Raw genomic sequence first — 18,340 nt, forward strand, 5'->3', positions numbered from 1 at the left:
CAATAACTGTAAGTGTGGAGTTGGCTTCATGGGAAAAGATGCTGCCTCCTGTTCTGACCTCAGGGTCAGAGGATGAGAAATGTATCTAAACTGAAGAATTCAGGACACATTTCCCAGAATAAATTGGAGGAATGTAGGGAGAGCAACACACAGACACACAGACAGACAGACACACACACACGGGAGGTTATGCCTTCTCTCTCTTCCTATTCTTTCATCTTTCCTATCATTAAGCATATACTAAACGTCATCTTCTCTGGACTTTAGTGAATGCTAATGGTAAAGATCTGACATTGTTTGAGTTATTCACAATCTTTATTCTGTAAAAGTTCGAGATGCCATTATTTATGCCTTTTACTCTTGAGAAGAAGAAGATATTAATGTTATGGACAAAGATGTAAACTTTACATAAAATGGTGGATGAGATGGTTGAAAATGGTATTTCATCAGTTCTAAGTTACAACTGTGACACGTGGTTAAATTTAATATTTGATACATTGCTGTTGGCCAAGTAGCAGCCATGGCACATTGTCACTTCAATTGATGATGTGCATGGTTGATAATACAAGTGTTGGGTTCAGCTGTCATAGAAGATACCTTCAAAACAGGTTACACTATGGTTCAGTGTGAAAACAAAAAGATATTGTCTTTGCAGAAAGTTACTAGAACACAGCAGTAATGCATGCATTTGATATTCCTGAAGAAAATATTTAGCTTCTGAAGAATGAACTCCATTCCATTTCTATTCTTTTGTAACAAAAACAAAGTGTTTTAGAAGACCTAAGATAGCAGGATTCCCACAAGTAGATGAAGCTATGCTAGGTTACCGGTTCAGGTACAATGCAACTACAGGTAGAGGAGATTGCTAGATGTCTTGAAAGAGACAAAAGAAATTTAAGAACACAAGAATATTGAATGACTAAATTATGTAGGATTATTATTAAGATATCATGTCAAACCTTGCCAGGAATTTTCTTCAGTGTACATAAAGCAATAATACATCTGACAACTGATGGAGTCTTTGATGTCAGTAAAATACAGTAATAAGAGAAATTGATTTTTACTTCATGGAAGTTACTTTGGCAACATTGTGATGTAGCAGGATTGTTACACTAGTAATCATATTACTTAAATTTTAATCTTTGGTGCTAGCACCAATGTGCTGTCTAGGGAAAGTCAATTAAATACTTAGGTCTTCATTTATACTACAGAGATTTTGGACTAGATTAAGTCAGAAGTCAGTCTCAAACATGAAGTGACATGATTCTAGATGAACTAAAGAATGTAGAAATGATTCATTATTTCTTCATTTTAAGAATGATGGTTTGAAAATACTGTAACTGTAGCTTGGTTGTTGGTAATTTCCAGAGGCCAGTATAATATTTTTACTTTCAGTTCTGGAATAATTTATCTATAATCACATACTGAATGTTTCCAGTTGAGATAGATTTAGCACGCAAAACAGGCTACGTTTTGTGTTTTTTTTAACCTTCAAAGTGTTTGTTATTTTGACTAGTGTTTATAGATTCAGACAGATTAGTGAGGCAGTAAATAGGAGAAAATGCTAAAGGACAGCTAATCAAGTGAGTGGGAAGCAAATAGCCAATTACTATAGACTACCGTTATAATTCAAAAGTATGTGAAGCATTATCATTTTGATGCAGTGTTTTTAGACCAAATGTTGTAACTAGAACAAATGGTTACACACTAGCACACTCGAGAATATGGTCATTAAGAGCCAAAGATTTTCTAATAAGAGACGGTAATCTTTCTTTCTCAGGCCACAGGCAGTTTTAGTGCTCATTTATTGAAAACGTAGTGCAACATTTTAAAAAGTCAAGCACAAACATTTTATTGTATTGAATTCTTAGGGTCTGAGAACCTGAAGGTCACTTGAGTTGTTAATATAATCCTTTCCCCATCTTTAATAATTATATAAACTAAATTATCCCACATTCTTTCTACTGAAAAAATACTGAGAAAAAAATAGACAAGCGAATTCCATTATCTCCTATGATAGCATTTCTGAAGCATTTTTTTTACAATTAGTATCATGTCAACTTTTCAAGAGAACTTATGCTCCTTACTTATTAATTTACAAGAAAAATATAAAATATTAGTCCTAGAAGAAAGGCTAACAATCATACAATAATGTTTGGTTTTAGAAATCAAGCAACATAGTACAAAAAGCTTAAATATTCACCCCCATAGAACTAGTTGATGACAAACTGGATGTGGAGCCCAGATCTTTTAATTTTTCCTTTAATAATTTAATATTTTTCACATTTTACGTTTACTTTAAAACCAAAATAATCTCTAGCAATTGATTATGCCACTCCTTTACCATCCAGTCATTTGACTACAACTTCTGAAAACTTGCTAGGAAAAAAAAAAAACATCAAACGACAGAAGGAAAATCTCGATGACTCACAGGCAGAATAAATAAAAAGACAACCACATCAATGGTGAATCTCGGTAAAACTGCTGAAATCAAAATCAAAGAGAAAATAATAGAAGCAGCCAGAAATAAAAAGCCTCTTCTTTCTCAAAGGAAAAAAAGTAATAAAACTAATAGATAACTTCTCAATAGTTAAAACAACATTGAAGTCAGAATGCAATGGTTTAACATCTTTAAAGTGTGAAAGAAAATAACACCTAATCTTAAAGCTCATGTTATGTTAAAACATTTCTCCAATATGAAAGGAAAATAAAGGTGCTTATAGACAATCAGAAAAGAATGGGAGAATTTGTTTCTAGAAAACTTATGTTAAAGAAAATACTAAAGGGATTGTTCAGGCAGAGGAAAATGATCCTAGTGAATTAAATAATTAGAATACAAGCTAGGAAAAAGTAAACAGTTTTAACTATTTCTAAGACCCTTGCAATGTCTGGGAAGTGGTAACATTACGAATATTGATTGCCCAGAACTAGCCAGACTCCGGAGTTTGATGGTACAGTTCCTCAGACTACAGACTTCAGAAACTAACAGCAAGAAATCAGGGTCCAACTAGAAAATTAAAGGGAAAAGTCCACACAACACTACCCTCTCTTTTGACACCAACTGCAAGTTATGAGAGTTCCCACAACAATTCTGCTTTGATAATTCCACTAGAAAACCTTACAGAACTCGCTGAAAGCCATGATGCTATTAAGCTTACAGTTGTGATTTATCATAAAGAAAAGATACAGATCCAAAGGAAGAAACACATAGGGCAGAGTCTGGAAGGTTTCCAAACATGAGCTTTCTACCCTTTTCAGAACACATTACCCTCTGGCAACAATGTGTGACAAAACACACAGAATGTTGCCAATCCAGGAAGCTCATAGGAACATTGAGACCAAGAATATATATATTTTTTTTTTTTTTTTGAGACGGAGTCGCTCTGTCACCCAGGCTGGAGTGCAGTGGACGGATCTCAGCTCACTGCAAGCTCTGCCTCCCGGGTCTATGCCATTCGCCTGCCTCAGCCTCCCGAGTGGCTGGGACTACAGGCGCCTGCCACCATACCCATCTGATTTTTTGTATTTTTAGTAGAAAAGGGGTTTCACCATGTTAGCTAGGATCGTCTCGATCTCCTGACCTAGCGATCCACCCGCCTTGGCCTCCCAAAGTGCTGGGATTACAGGCGTGAGCCACCACGCCCGGCTCTGTGGTTTTTTTGTTAGTTTGTTTGTTTGTTGTTGCTGCTGTTGTTGTTTTGAGACAGAGTTTTGCTCTTGTTGCTCAGGCTGGAGGGCAATGGCATGATCTTGGAGACCTAGAGTTTTTATTAGGGTTTCATTACATAGGCGTGATTGATTGATTAATTACCTATCTGGTTTTACTTGGTCTTCAGGTCTCCTTTATGCCCATCTCTGGAGATCAAGCTGATGTCACGTGGGCTGAGGGGCTCACCAGGAGTCACCTCATTAGCATAAATTATCAGGTGTGGCCCAAGCCAGCCCACTATAAGTAACAGAGACTCTCCGATCATTCCTGCAACTCTAAGGGTTTCCTTAGAGGTTACTTTCTAGAAAGTGGGAACAAAATTCAGACCTCTTTTTGGGCAAGGACAAATTCTTTACTACAGAGGTCACATTCTGGGCTTTTGGCCAAGGCTTTCTTACAGCAAAACATATTTGTCTGATATTTACATTTAATAAAGCATTTATATGACAGCTACAACAGTGATATCATTATAGATATACCTCACCGTTTGGAGGAGCCATTGTGGAACAGTGATACTTTTATAAAACAACTATTCCGGCCAGGCATGGTGACTCATGCCTATAATCCCAACACTTTGGGAGACCGAGATGGGTGGATCACTTGAGATCAGAAGTTCAAGACCAGCCTGGCCAACATGACAAAAGCCTGTCTCTACTAGAAAAACAAAAAGTAGACCGGTGGTGGTGCATGCCTGTAATCTCAGCTAATCGGGAGGCTGAGGAAGGAGAATCGCTGGAACACAAGAGGTGGAGGTTGCAGTGAGCAGAGATTGCACCACCGCACTCCAGTCTGCGCTAGGGGAGCAAGACTCCATCTCCCCCCCAACAAAACGAACAAACAAAAAAAACAACGATTCCATTCTGTAATATCATTACATATATTTTTATGTTTTGTTCCTTGGTTTACCATTATTTGTACCTTAAACTTGTGTAGAACTATTGAACCTAGAAATTCGTGAATAGTTAATTTTATTTTTCCTCAGACCAGTCATTTTCCACTAATATTACATCCTGAAGATGCTTTTACTTAATTTCCCAATACATTTGACCATCAATATCAGTATTATAATCTTACCAACAAGGCCAGTGTTACAACATACCATAGTATGGCAGATGGAATCTGAAAAATAAGAGTCAAAAAACACTAACATATTATTAGAATCCCGTTCCATCATTAACAATTCGTTCAATCCATCATCACATCATGTGACCAAAATGTCTCCTAGACCAATGCCTCTCAGGTTTGCTGGTTTACGTTTAACCTTGCCAGGTTCCTAAAAGATGGAATGCTCTTCACCCTTTCGGGCATCTGATATAACTGAGCTAAAGGACAAAAAACATGTTTTGCTATGAGCCTCCCTTGAGGTATTAATATAATATTGACTTTTCCTTTTTGCCTATCTTCTTACTCATTTTTTAACCTTCGGCTGTTACTTAAGCTTGTTATTTAATTTTACCCAAATTTTTCTACCTTGCAAGGAATATTAGGTTCAGCCACTGGTGCCAGTTCTGATTACCAGCAGCAGTACTAGTCTAGCAAGTCCTTCCTCACTTTCTGTGCCCATTCTTATAGGTAGAGCTAGAGAGCTGGTGGGTTGTCTTGAGCGCTAGAAAATATAGCTCCAGTCACTTTCTACCACAATTTTGCCAGATAGAGTAAAGGCGCAAGCCAAGCCCACGAGTCCCTGAGGAATTCTTATATAAAGGTTTAAAGGTATAATTTCTTGCTTAGGAATCATTCATGCTTCCTGCACCCACAGTTGCAGCCCTGGTCCTGAAACCAGTACATCAGATAGCAAAAAAGAAAGTTGTGAACATGTGGGGAAAAGAAAAATGTCTAGTCATACACCATCTGCTTTTCCCTCCACCATAACATAGTTAGACCAGTATTCTCCCTACCTTTATTTCCCCTGATTCTCAAGAGGAAGAAAGGAATCTGTCTATCGAGAACCCTCATTTGGCCACCCTCATGTTGAATTTGAGTATTCACTGCTAAAGGCATATAATCCAGCCCTTCTTACATCTTCTCTCATTTTAGACAATTGTTTTAATTGCCCATTCCCATTCTTTTTCAAACCATTACTCTGTGGCTATCTGTCTACTCATTCTTAGACATTATGGCCTGTAAAATTTCTTGGTCTGAGGAACTGAATCAGTTGTCCAAGTTGGTGCAATATGTTCTATTATGATGCTCTTATAGTACTCGGAACATTTGTATCTACCACTAGGTATGCAAGTCTAGTCCAGAATAAGTGCCTATTCCTGTTAGGACAAATTTGTAGCCCCAAGGGCTAATTGTCCCCCATGTACAGAGCTCCCTCCTCAGGGAATAGCCATGTGTAGCCTCTGTCATTCTTGTCAGCAGACAGCACAGTTTTTATTGACAATTGTGTGCCCTAGAAGGTGCAAGAGGAATAGGTCTAGATTCAGCCATTCTCTGCATTCCTGCAGCCCCTGAGCGTCCACTCATCTCATGGACCCAGGTGGCCACCTCAAGCAAGTGCAACAAAAGGTCCACTTCCTGGTTCCAATAACCTTCTGATCTTGTAACGTGGTTCTTCTGACGGCATTGGCATATCTGGTTTTAATTTTCTCCCTTAAATTTCTAGAGTGACTTCCATGGGGTCCCACACCATATGGGTATCCATTTACTAGGCTGGTTTCTCATTGCCTTTCTCCCAGGCCTATATGAGTGGGCTATTGGCCACTAGCCATTAGTCAGTAAAAACCCAAATATAGCGGTCAACCATATTCTATTAATCCCACTGAGTTTATTTTTACCTGCTTTTCAGCAGAGGTCTTGCAAATAGGATACTGTTCATTCATCTTGGAATTGCTGTCCATAAGCCAAGCAACTCTATTCAGAAACATCTTGAATATAAGGACATTATTAGGCTTAAAAGTAAAAAGGATGGGAAAGGATAGAATATGTGAAAACTAAAGAAAATCGCTTTAACTACTACTTTCAGATACAGTTGACTTTAAGGCAATAAAGAAATAAAGAGGAATCTTTCATAAAGATGAAAGGATCGATCTACCATAATGACATGACATTTCTGTATTTGCAAAAATTTACACAAACTTAAACAATAGGAATTCACATAATTTTTTCAATAAGTTCAGATAAAGGATAATAAGCATATATAAGACTAAAAACATAACTTATAGATCTGTTCTAATTGACACAGAGAATGCTGCACCCAATAGTAAAACATGAAGCCCAACAATGACAGAAAGCACATCCTTTTCAAGTGCACAGAGGATATTTACCAAATTGATAATATGCTGGATCATAAAAAAATAGCTTAGAGTATTTCTCTGACCACAGTAAAAACTCAACTAAAATATTAAAGTAATATTAGCAGCTACATTGAGATTTTGAAATCAAATTAACATAGCGGAGAAACTACAAATCTATATTTTATTATGAAGCATTCCTTTTACCTGTTGTACATAAATTATATTACAACTTCCAATTAAACTACATAAAAATGAGATATATTGCTTAAATCTCTGTCAGTTATTTCTGAATGCCTTGAATTAAATGTTTGACATAGAGACATATTCCTTCATAGAGCTTAACATCATGAATTGTTTGTATACTAATTAGGATGTTCATAACAAAATGCCACGATTTTAGATCTGGGAGGAATTTGGAGGCCATGTTATAAGTGGGAATATTAGGTCAGCTAATACAAAGAAAAGGGTGGTTATTTAAACCATTGGGGTTAAGTTTCAACTTTGCCCTCTGTTCTGTGGCAGAGTGTGAAATTGAAATATGCTGAACTTCACTCTCCTCTATATAATGATTATAATAAATGGTTGCCTATTATCTGCAAAAGAATATAAAGAATTGAAACTAATGTCCACTGAAGGCCTAATGACTGCTGTTAATAAGCTTGACCCTGAATCTGTGAATTGTTTAATCACAGTTAATGCTCCCAACAACCTTGTGAAACAGTAGATATATAAATAAACTGTGTTTGAGAATACTGAATTAACTGTAAAAAAAATAGTGTCTAGTTATTACCTCATGCAAACAAAATTATGTTTGTATTCTCATCCACCATATGTTAAACAGTACGTTAGGGTTCTCTAGAGGGACAGAACTAATAGGATAGATGTATATATAAATGGGAGTTTATTAAGGAATATTGACTAATGCAATCACAAGGTGAGGTCCCACAATAGGCTCTCTGCAAGCTGAGGAGCAAAGAAGCCAATTCAAGTCCCAAAGATGAAGAGCTTGGAGTCCAGTGTTCCAGGACAGGAAACATCCAGCACTGGAAACAGGTGTAGGCTGGGAGGCTAAGTCAGCCTAGTCTTTCCACGTTCTTCTGCCTGCTTTTATTCTAGCCATTCTGGCAGCTGATTACATTGTGCCCACCCAGATTGAGGGTTCGTCTGCCTTTCCCAGTCCACTGACTCCAATGTTAATCTCCTTTGGCAACACCCTCATAGACACACCTAGGAAAAATACTTTGCATCCTTCAATCCAATCAAGTTGACACTCAATATTAACCATCATAGATGGTTAACATGTTATCAGTATTACATTGATGAGACCCTATTTTAATTGATTTTTCCAGTACCATAAAGACTCAAAGTTTCAGTATGCATCATGGAAATTTCTAAGCTTTATTTCTTTTTTCATAGTGGATTCTCATTTCCTACTGAATGACCCAAATGTTTAGTGCCTTGCCTTAGGAAATTTTGACAATTCTTCTTGAGAATTGGGGTTCAGTTCCCATGTTCTTTTTAGCATTACTAAAAATAGTTGATTCTTGAATGTAAAATTTGATTGACTAACGTTATCACTAGACTTCCTTTTATCTACAGCTATCTTATCTTCAGGCAAACTAGTGAACCTCTCGTTTCCAATAATATATGAATAATAATTTATGACAGTGTTTCATAATTTTTTTGAATACTGAGACCATGGTGTAGATAATTATAACAGTTAAGATCTGTTGAAGTATAGATGAGTTAAAATCTATAAAATATAAAATATAAAACAAAGTATTCAGACTATGTATATGTAAGGGAATAGCCAAAGCTCTCAGTTGTGCTAGACATAAGCTTATATTATTCCTTCTGACTATAGTAAGTCTGCTTTCTCAAGTCAGAAATGAAAATGAACTAAAAAACAGATGTGTGTTGGCATGACTTTTCTGAGAAGAGGGTAATGAAAGAAAGAAATCAGGCAGACTTCACGCTTACTTCTTTATTTTAGATTTCAGTTCCTTCTATCTTGTAATGAAGGCCTTTGTTTTTTAAATGCATCCAGAGGCACTGGTTCTACCACCCCACAAACAGCTGAATTTTAAAAAACTCCTTTAATATGAAGTTGTTTTATTTTCAATGGGATTTCCCAGAGTAATGTTTACTGCCTTGGATAAACAGGGCCTCAGACATGTGATAAGCTGGTGAGTAAAATAAATGATTTTATTTATTTATGAGGAAAAGCACTTGAAAGTGGCTAATTCTTGGCATATACAAAGTGGGAGGGCTTGGAAGGAAAGGACATCCATTGAATTGAGGTATTACATTCTTGGTCCTGAGAACTCCTAAGGCAAACAAGCACAATGGGTATTTTATATGTTTTCTAAAAGTCAGTTTTATTAAAAGTGTTATTTGGCTGCTAATTTCCTATCCAGAATCCATCCATCTTGCTCTTCCTCATTCCTGACACCCTTTCTATGTAACCCATGTATGAGTCAGGAGAAGTTGATTCTGCCCTAAGCTCTAAGGTGGTTCCTGAAATCAAAACCAACTGTGGTCTCCCAGCCCTTAATTTTGCAAGAGTTGCTTCATTCAAGAACCTGTCCTTAGCCAAACAGTTTGTAACCTTTCTCTGAAGCCTGATACTAGCTAAGGAAGTGGCTCTCCAAGTGTGTCCAGCAGCAGCAACATCCTCTGGGGATAGAAATGTGAATTCTTAGGCTCTGGGACTTAGTGGGTGAGAAACTTGAGGAGACAGCCCCAGCAATCTGCATTTTAATCAGCCCTCCAGGTGATTCTGAGGCACAAGTTTGAGAACTCCTGAATTGGATAGGAGCTCCTCAATTAGATAGGAGTTCCTGAATCAGATAGGAGCTCCTGAATTAGGCTCAATCTGATCCAAGGAGAGGATTTTTATCTCATGGATGTGAAAAAGGTTTCTTCTATTCCTATTGGTTTGAATCAGGAACTAAATTACCCCCAATGCTGCTGGCAGCCTTTCTGACAGCATCGGAGATTTTGGCCTGTTGATTGCAAAAGTCTAAATGTTTGTTGTCTTCCCCTCAAATTAACAGGTTGATACCAAATCCCCAAAGTGTTGGTATTTGGAGGTGGGGACTTTGGGAACTGATTGGGTCACAAGTGTGGAGACTTGTTCAGCAGGTGGTAAGTGCCATAATAAAGAAAAAAAAGACAATGGCCTGTTTGGATTGCATTTTATATGATATGGCCAGAAAATCTCTCCTGAGAGGATTGCCATACAGTTAGATAGGACAGTGGAGATCAACGCCAGGGAGGGAACATTTATGAAGTAGGTACCATTAGCCTCACCTCTAACCTCACCTCTAACTATGCAAACTGAGACAGAAAGAGGTGAAGCAGTTTGCCCAGGATTGTTGCAGAGGTAATAAATGATAGGATCATGATTTGGACTGAGGACTGCCTAGAGCTCCGAAGTATGGGTATTTTTAATTGCACTGTATTTTTTTCTAGCAACATGTTATAACATGTAAAAAGCAATCTTCTATTATTAGTAATAATGAGGGAATACAGCAAAATTCATGAGCCAACTTTATTAAATTTCTTTGGAACTCTTCCATTGCTTAAGACAGTCCTTCAAAGAGAAAAATACCTTAAAGGGGAAGAAATTTACATCTTCTCACATGTTTAAATTAAACTGCTTGCAACATGGATCTACCTTTGTTTGGAGATGTGGGGGACCCTAAGTAGTAACGAATTTTCGTTTGCTTATTCTAGAGCTTTTTATTCAGCTTGTATAGACAAGTTGGTAAAACACTGAGATATTTTGGATCCAGAACTAGCTGCTGCCTTACGCTCCACTAACATCCTCTGGGCACAGCAGTGACCCTGGTTCTTCCATTAGGACCTTGCTTTGGTCCGGTACCTAAAGACTTTACCTGGCACAGTAGGGGACTCCACACCCTATGCTGTTGCCAATGTCTATTCCAATTGGTTGGTGCCTTCACTGGACCAATTAAACACTGCATGTATCATCTCTATGAGAGGTGACAACATGCTAGCAGTCCTCGCTCTCAGTGCCTCCTCGGCCTCAGCGTCCACTTTGGCAGCGCTTGAGGAGCCCTCGATGGCACCGTGGAAGCCCCTCTCTGGGCTGGCTGAGGCCAGAGCAGCCTCCCTCTACTTGCAGGGAGGTGTGGAGGGAGAGGCGCAGGTGGGAACCGGGGCTGCGCTGACAGGCCGGTATGAGTTCCGGCGAGCGCTGGCGCAGACTCTGTGGCCCGCACACTGAGCGGCCGGCCGCACCGCGGGCCCAGGGCAGTGAGGGGCTTAGCACCCGAGCCAGCAGCTGCGGAGGTTGCTCCGGGTCCCCCAGCAGTGCTGGCCCGCAGGTGCTGCACTCAAATTCTCGCTGGACCTTAGCTGCCTCCGGGATGGGCAGGGCTCGGGACCTGCAGCACACCATGTCTGAGCTCCTCCCCCTGCGGTGGGCTCTTGCCCAACCTGAGCCTCCGCCACGGGTGCCGCCCCTGCTCCGTGGCGCCCGGTCCCATCAACAGACCAAGGGCTGAGGAGTACAGGCGCGTCTCAGGACTGGCGGGCAACTCTGCCTGCAGCCCTGGTGCAGGATCCACTGGGTGAAGCCAGCTGGGCTCCTCAACCGGATGGGGACTTGGAGAACTTTTATATCTAGCCGGAGGATCATATGTGCACCAGTCAGCACTCTGTATGTAGCTAACCTAGTGGAGACTTGGAGGACTAGCACTCTGTGACTCTGTGTCTAGCTCAAGGATTGTAAATACACCAATCAGCACTCTGTGTCTAGCTCAGGGTTTGTGAATATACCAATTTGTACTCTAGCTAACATAGTGGAGACTTGGAGAACTAGCACTCTGTGACTCTGTGTCTACCTCAAGAATTGTAAATACACCAGTCAGCACTCTGTGTCTAGCTCAGGGTTTGTAAATACACCAATTGGTACTCTGTATCTAGCTACCTCTGTATCTAGCTAGCACTCTGTGACTCTGTGTCTAGCTGGAGGATTGTAAACGCACCAATCAGCACTCTGTCAAAACGGACCAGTCAACTCTCTGTAAAATAGACCAATCAGCTCTCTGTAAAATGGACCAATCAGCAGGATGCGGGTGGGGCCAGATAAGGGAATAAAAGCAGGCTGCGGGCGGTAGCTAGTGGCAACCCCCTTGGGTTCACTTCCATACAGTGGAATGCTTCTGCTCACTCTTTGGGTCCATGCTGCCTTTATGAGCTGTAACACGGAGAAGGTCTGCAGCTTCACTGCTTACAGCAAGACCAGGAACCCACCAGAAGGAAGAAGCTCCAGACACATCTGAACATCTGAAGGAACAAACTCCAGACACACCATCTTTAAGAACTGTAACACTCATTGCGAGGGTCCGCGGCTTCATTCTTAAAGTCAGTGAGATCAAGAACCCACCAATTCCGGACATATCTATACTCTGTCATCCTTAGGCTCTATCACCAAAATCCCTTGGCAATGTAGCCAGTAAATCACAGACAGGATGGTAGTGAAAGAGTTTTCTCTTGGCTGTAGTCAAACGACCACCAAAGGGAATAATCCTGACAAGAATCCAGTTGATACAAACTGCAATTCTGCTCTCCTCTGCAACGGCCCAGAAGAAGGGGAAGAGATTTCTCTCTGAACTCAAAGCCCAGGTTTCTCAGACAAATGATCAAATACTTGATTTGATTGCCCTGAATAATAGACGTGTCCTTTAGTTAACAGATGTTCCCTACAGTTGCCCAAAGTAAATTGTACATTTTCAATGTGTTTTCCTTTATATCAAACATATATATGACAACCTTTCCATCCTCCCGGAGCTTACAAATCATTTTTAATGGAAAACTTGGGAAGACAGATTTTATTTCATACAATAACTTTCAGAGACTAGACGGACGCCCAAATATAGGAGAAAAAAGAATGCCTTGTAACAGAAAATTTTTGTTTGCTATCTGTGGAACATTTACCTCTGAGAATCTGTCAGAAAATGAGGCCTTATCTTGCTTGACAACTATCATTATCTAGTCAATAATTCCTTCTGAGGAATTTGAAACTTCTGCCTTTGCCCCTGAAATGACAGTATAATCTGTCAGAGCCATTATGTAAACTAACATTTATAAAGCAGAGGGTGTTATAACTCCTTCCATCAAAAAGTTAATAATCTGTGACATTCCAAAATCACAACAAAAATATTGTGTTGGTTCTCCTGGTATCAATAATAAAGAGTTCCTTTATGGTCTTGAGGATAAAAAAGCCCAACTTCTAAATAGTTTAAGTCCCTTGAATTCCATTTGATAGTCTTTTGCTGCAGTCCTGCTTTCATTAGACAGATCTGACTATATCTCTCAGAAGTTAAAGCTGGAAGATTCAAGTGCCTTATAAAGAGTATTGTAAGATTATTATATAGGCAGAAGTTTCTAATCCACTATTGTTGTTGAGACTTTCAGTGAGAGACACAAAAATTTTATTTCAATTATACAAAACATTTTACTGATGTATCTGATTGTAATCTGCTGTTTATTCTCTTCCTTTTAAGAGCCTAGAGTGTGATCTATGTGGTCAGGATCAAGGAAAAAATAAAATCATACATGATTAGAGGAGTGTAACTTTTTTATGGGTTGCAGTAGTTCTGAACTATATTGAGCTTCCCAGCTGTTTTCTATCATGGCAATGCCCTCTGTCCTTCATGTGAAAATCAAGGACTGCTCAAGTATAAATTTTTTTCTATGCTGCCTTTCTGTTTTATGGCTTATTCGATATTTTTGGTTTATTCGATTTTGGTAGTTTCTTACAAAATGACTTTAAAGTCATAAAAGTGCAAAGAACTCATCATGTTTTTGCAAAGCACTGTAGAAGACCAGTGGCACTTAATTCATTCATCTTTATAAACATCTTTGAAGTGTCCATGTAAGAGCCTTATTTTATTAAAAAGCCAATTTCACCCTTCTGAATACTAACCTCTGAACCTCTAAAACTCTCCTTGATTTAGGTCCATAATTTACTATTAACTCCTTTAAGCCTTCAGATACTATTCACTAAGACTCTGCTTTAGTCCATGATGTCGACTACCACCCTGACGATAATACCCTTTAGAATTTGTGCACTACTGTTTGCCTAAGTGGTTCTAAAGGAGGGAAAAACTGAGAGACTGGTATTCCTGTGTCATCTCTCTTTCCCAACCACCTATGGGAGGCAGAAAATTGACTCTCTTAATCCCTGGCAATCTGTGACTATGTTAGGTTGTACAGCAAAGGAAATTGCAAATGGAATTGATATTGCTAATCAGCTGTCCTTGAGATTAGTCTGCATTGTGCAGGTGTCCAGTGCAATCACAAAGGTCCTTACAATGTGGGAGAGAGAGAAGAGGGATAACTAGACAGACAGCTCCGTGAGAAAGTCTGAACTGGCTGTTGCTGGTTTTGAAGACAGAGGAAGGCCAAGAGCCACGGAATGTGAGAAGCTGGACATGTCAAGGAAATGGATTCCTCTCTGCTCTTGAGCCTCCAAGAGAAATGAAGCTCTGCCTACATCTTCATCTCCACACCCAGTGAGACCCATTTAAACTTCTGACCTCTGGAATTGTAATGCAGTCAATTCTTATTGTTTCAAGCCACTAAATTTTTTAAACCCTAAAAGGGAGATTTAACTGAGTAACAAAGTATTATGTTAGCAGGAATAATTATATCCATGTGAAAAACAGGGAGGTGGGAGTACACAGAGTGAAACAAAAACAGAAATGTCTTATGAAGGAGCTTTGTGACTTAAAACACATTAATATCTGTTTCCGACAAGGTATTTTTCCTATCAACATTTAGAATATTTTTTCCATCTTTATACAGATTGAACAACTTTATTTCCATTTAAAAATCTTGCATCACCCTTTTAATAGAGAGAACGTAATTGCTGGAACAGTTCAATGGAATAATTAAAGCAATTTTAATCCATGAACATTTGCTATTTGGCAAAGGAATCAAGGAGAAAGTAAAATAATTCATGTGGCTTGTCTTTCATAAGTATGGGTTGCTTCTATCTGAAATCAAGAAGTGATTATGGCCCGGGCTACAGAGCGAGACTCTGTCTCAAAAAAAAAAAAAAAAGAAGTGATTATGAACTGGTGACTCTAGCCTCTGCGTCTCTTACTGGCATGTCATTCTCGTGCTCACCAAACAAAATGGGCACAGGTGTTTTAGAAAGCAAGCACCTAGAAATAAACTGAAGGCTTTACTGAGGGCTTCAGTACACTTTCTGAAGCCTTCGCCTAGGGATGGCCGCGGCGCTTCGTGGTTTCATTCTTGTCCTGGGGCTCTAACGCACTTTCTAGAAATCTATTACAGCGGAGCTTTCATTTAACTCATGTAAGGTAAGGATAGTGGCACCACATAAGAAGTCTCATGTTTGTTAATGGTGCGTGATGGTGCTTGTTGATGGTCTAGTGCTAGACCCTGCTTGGCCAGGACAGCAGTGGGCTCCGTTTGAGGGAATTTGGTCACCCCTCCTTAGCTCAGGCTTTGATGTGATGATTTATAGGACAGTACATGGTGAGAGGGTCTGGGGATGGGATCCCAACAGTGTGTTTGGATGCCCTTCCTACCAGAAGGCTGTATCTAATACTAGGCACAAGCTCCCTAAACCCAAGTCCTAAGGCACTTTTAAGCTAAAAGACAGAAGAAACATCATTCCTGAGATACAGACAGGCAGTTCTTCCAGACCAGTGTAATTTAGCCTAAGCCCTTACAGTTATCCCCTACTGTCACTGGTAAAAACTTGCTCTTCCTTTCCAGGAACTTATACAAAACACTGTAAGTGTAAAACAAGATTAAAAATAGAGTAATCGGCCGGGCACAGTGGCTCACGCCTGTAATCCCAGCACTTTGGGAGGCTGAAGTGGGTGGATCATGAGGTCAGGAGATGGAGACCATCCTGGCTAACACGGTAAAACCCCATCTCTACTGAAAATACAAAAAAAATTAGCTGGGCATGGTGGCGGGCGCCTGCAGTCCCAGCTACTTGGGAGGCTGAGGCAGGAGAATGGTGTGAACCTGGAGGCAGAGCTTGCAGTGAGCCGAGATCGCACCACTGCACTCCAGCCTGGGCGACAGAGCGAGACTCCATCTCAAAAAAAAAAAAAAAAAAAAAAAAGGAGTAATCGTCGTTGAACACCAGGGGTTCAGCCTCGATTCTAGTTGTTTGCCTCACAGAAAGCCCATTGAGACAGTAAGTATTGTCTGGGAAGGAAGATTTTATTGCAGGTAAGAACAACAGCCAGGAGCCAGGAGATGGAAAACAAGCCTCAAATCCATCTCTCCAATTGACTGAAGTTAGGGGTTTACAGAGGAGCTGGTCAACGCACATCAGGCAGTCAGATCAGGGGTCGGACGCCTCATTGTCTGGATGTGGTGATCTCGAAAGTTCAGTTCCTTGATACCATCTGGGAGGAAATTAGGCCAGTTTCGTAAGGACACTAAAAGAAACCACAAATTATAATAACGATAGCTAATATTTATAGAGCAGCTATGCTGTGCCAAGCTCTGGGTATTTTCATTGCCATTTTACCAACGAGGGGAATAAAACTTAGAAGTCATCTAACTTGCCCACAAACCGGGCATGATGGCTCATGCCTGTAATCCCAGCACTTTGGGAGGTCCAGGTGGGTGGATCACCTGAGGTCAGGAGTTTGAGACCAGCCTGGCCAATGTGGTGAAACCCCATTTCTACTAAAATACAAAAATCAGCTGGGCGTGGTGGCGTACACCTGTAATCCCAGCTACTGTGGAGGCTGAGGCGTGAGAATCACTTGAACCCAGGACATGGAGGTTCCAGTGAGCTGAGATCACACTACTGCGCTCCAACCTGGGCGATAGAGGGAGAGCTTGCCTCAAAGAAAGAAAAGAAAAGTCATCTGACTTGCCCACAGTCACACAGCTGGCAAGAGGGTGGGGGTAGCAGCCAGTGCCTCTGACCCGGCAGTCTTCACTATTGCACTTACCACCTTCTCTAAAGAATAGTGATGGCTTATGCCTCAGGGTATCCTCATTTGTCTTGTCTTTCAGGCATGAACAGTACATTCGCAATAGTTGTAAATTCCCTATACTAGTTTATGCCACTCATATTCAACAAAAAGCAAACTTCTAACTACCAATGGCTGTGTACTGACAAGGTTCTTTGCTTGACACAATTTTAGACTCCTAAGCCTTCTCTTAGGATCAGCTGTACACTTCCTTGTAAAATCCAGTTTTGGTAAGAACCCTGCTAAGTCAGTTCATCAAGAATCCTCCATCCTTCATCTCACCTTCCTCATCCAGTTTCTCATCCTCTACCTTTCCCCAGGTGACATCTGATCACGCAGTCCTGTCTTCAGTAGGAGTTCTGTCAGATTGGTTTAGCCAGAATCCCCTTACTCCTGATACTTTCTGCTAGTGACTTTCAATCCACTGATAGTCCCATCCCCCATCTGTGGCTACAAATTCCCACTTGCCCATGTCATATTCAGAGTGGAGCCCAATGTCTCCCCCGCCAAGTGGAAAATCCCATAGCAGTGGTCCCTGTATCTACCGCAGTGGTTCTGAACCACCTTACTGTGCTTTCGTAAGCATCATTATCCCTGAGTATTTTTTTTCTTTTAACGACATTTAGGATCACAAGCTTTTACAAGCCAGTTGCCTTGATGTAGACTTGACTAGCTTCTGTTCCTGCATTCAGAATTCCAGATAACCCATGTAATGCCCTAATATGCTGTAATACAACATGTAGAACATGTACAACAAATATCTTATACCCCAGCAATTCCATGGCACTGGTATTATTTCTACTTTTTTTTTTTTTTTTTTTTTTAAAGGCAGGGTCACACTCTGTCATCCAGACTGAAGTGCAGTGGTATGATCTTGACTCACTTCAGCCTTGAGTTCTAACTCTTGGGCTCCAGTGGTCCTCCTGGCTCAGCCTCCTAAGTAGCTAGGACTACAGGAATATACCACCATGTCTGACTAATTAAAAAAAAAAAAAAACTAGTAGAGACAGCGTCTTGCTATGTTGTCCAGGTTGGTCTTGAACGCCTGGCCTCAAACAGTCTTCTCCCCTTGGTCTCCCAAAGTGCTGGGACTACAGTTGCCCACTTTACCCTAATTTATACCAAACAGAAATTGAGATGTCCCAGAGGTTCAGAATCCTAAGTTGTGAAGAAGTGGATTCATCTTTACGTGAGCTTAGTGGAGGTAGAATTTAATTCTCTTTAAGATTAGCTTCCCTTTTGTTCTTTTATTTCTTCATTCACTTCCATCTAGGTTCTGGACATACATGGTCAAGTGATGTTACTTTAGGTAATATTTCCAGAACTTTCCCTAATTTTAAAATTGAAAAAAAAAAAAAAGTTTTCCCTTCACTTGATGATGTGCC

General features: G+C 40.1%; 1 protein-coding gene across 1 annotated transcript in view; it reads left to right on the plus strand.

Annotated features, from left to right (window-relative positions):
• Nucleotides 1-18,340, plus strand: part of GPC5 (glypican 5) — a 1,454,359-nt gene that overhangs the window by 815,595 nt on the left and 620,424 nt on the right. The window lies entirely within an intron of this gene.

Source organism: Macaca mulatta, chromosome 17, assembly GCF_049350105.2.
Source record: "Macaca mulatta isolate MMU2019108-1 chromosome 17, T2T-MMU8v2.0, whole genome shotgun sequence".
Lineage (NCBI taxonomy): Eukaryota > Metazoa > Chordata > Mammalia > Primates > Cercopithecidae > Macaca > Macaca mulatta.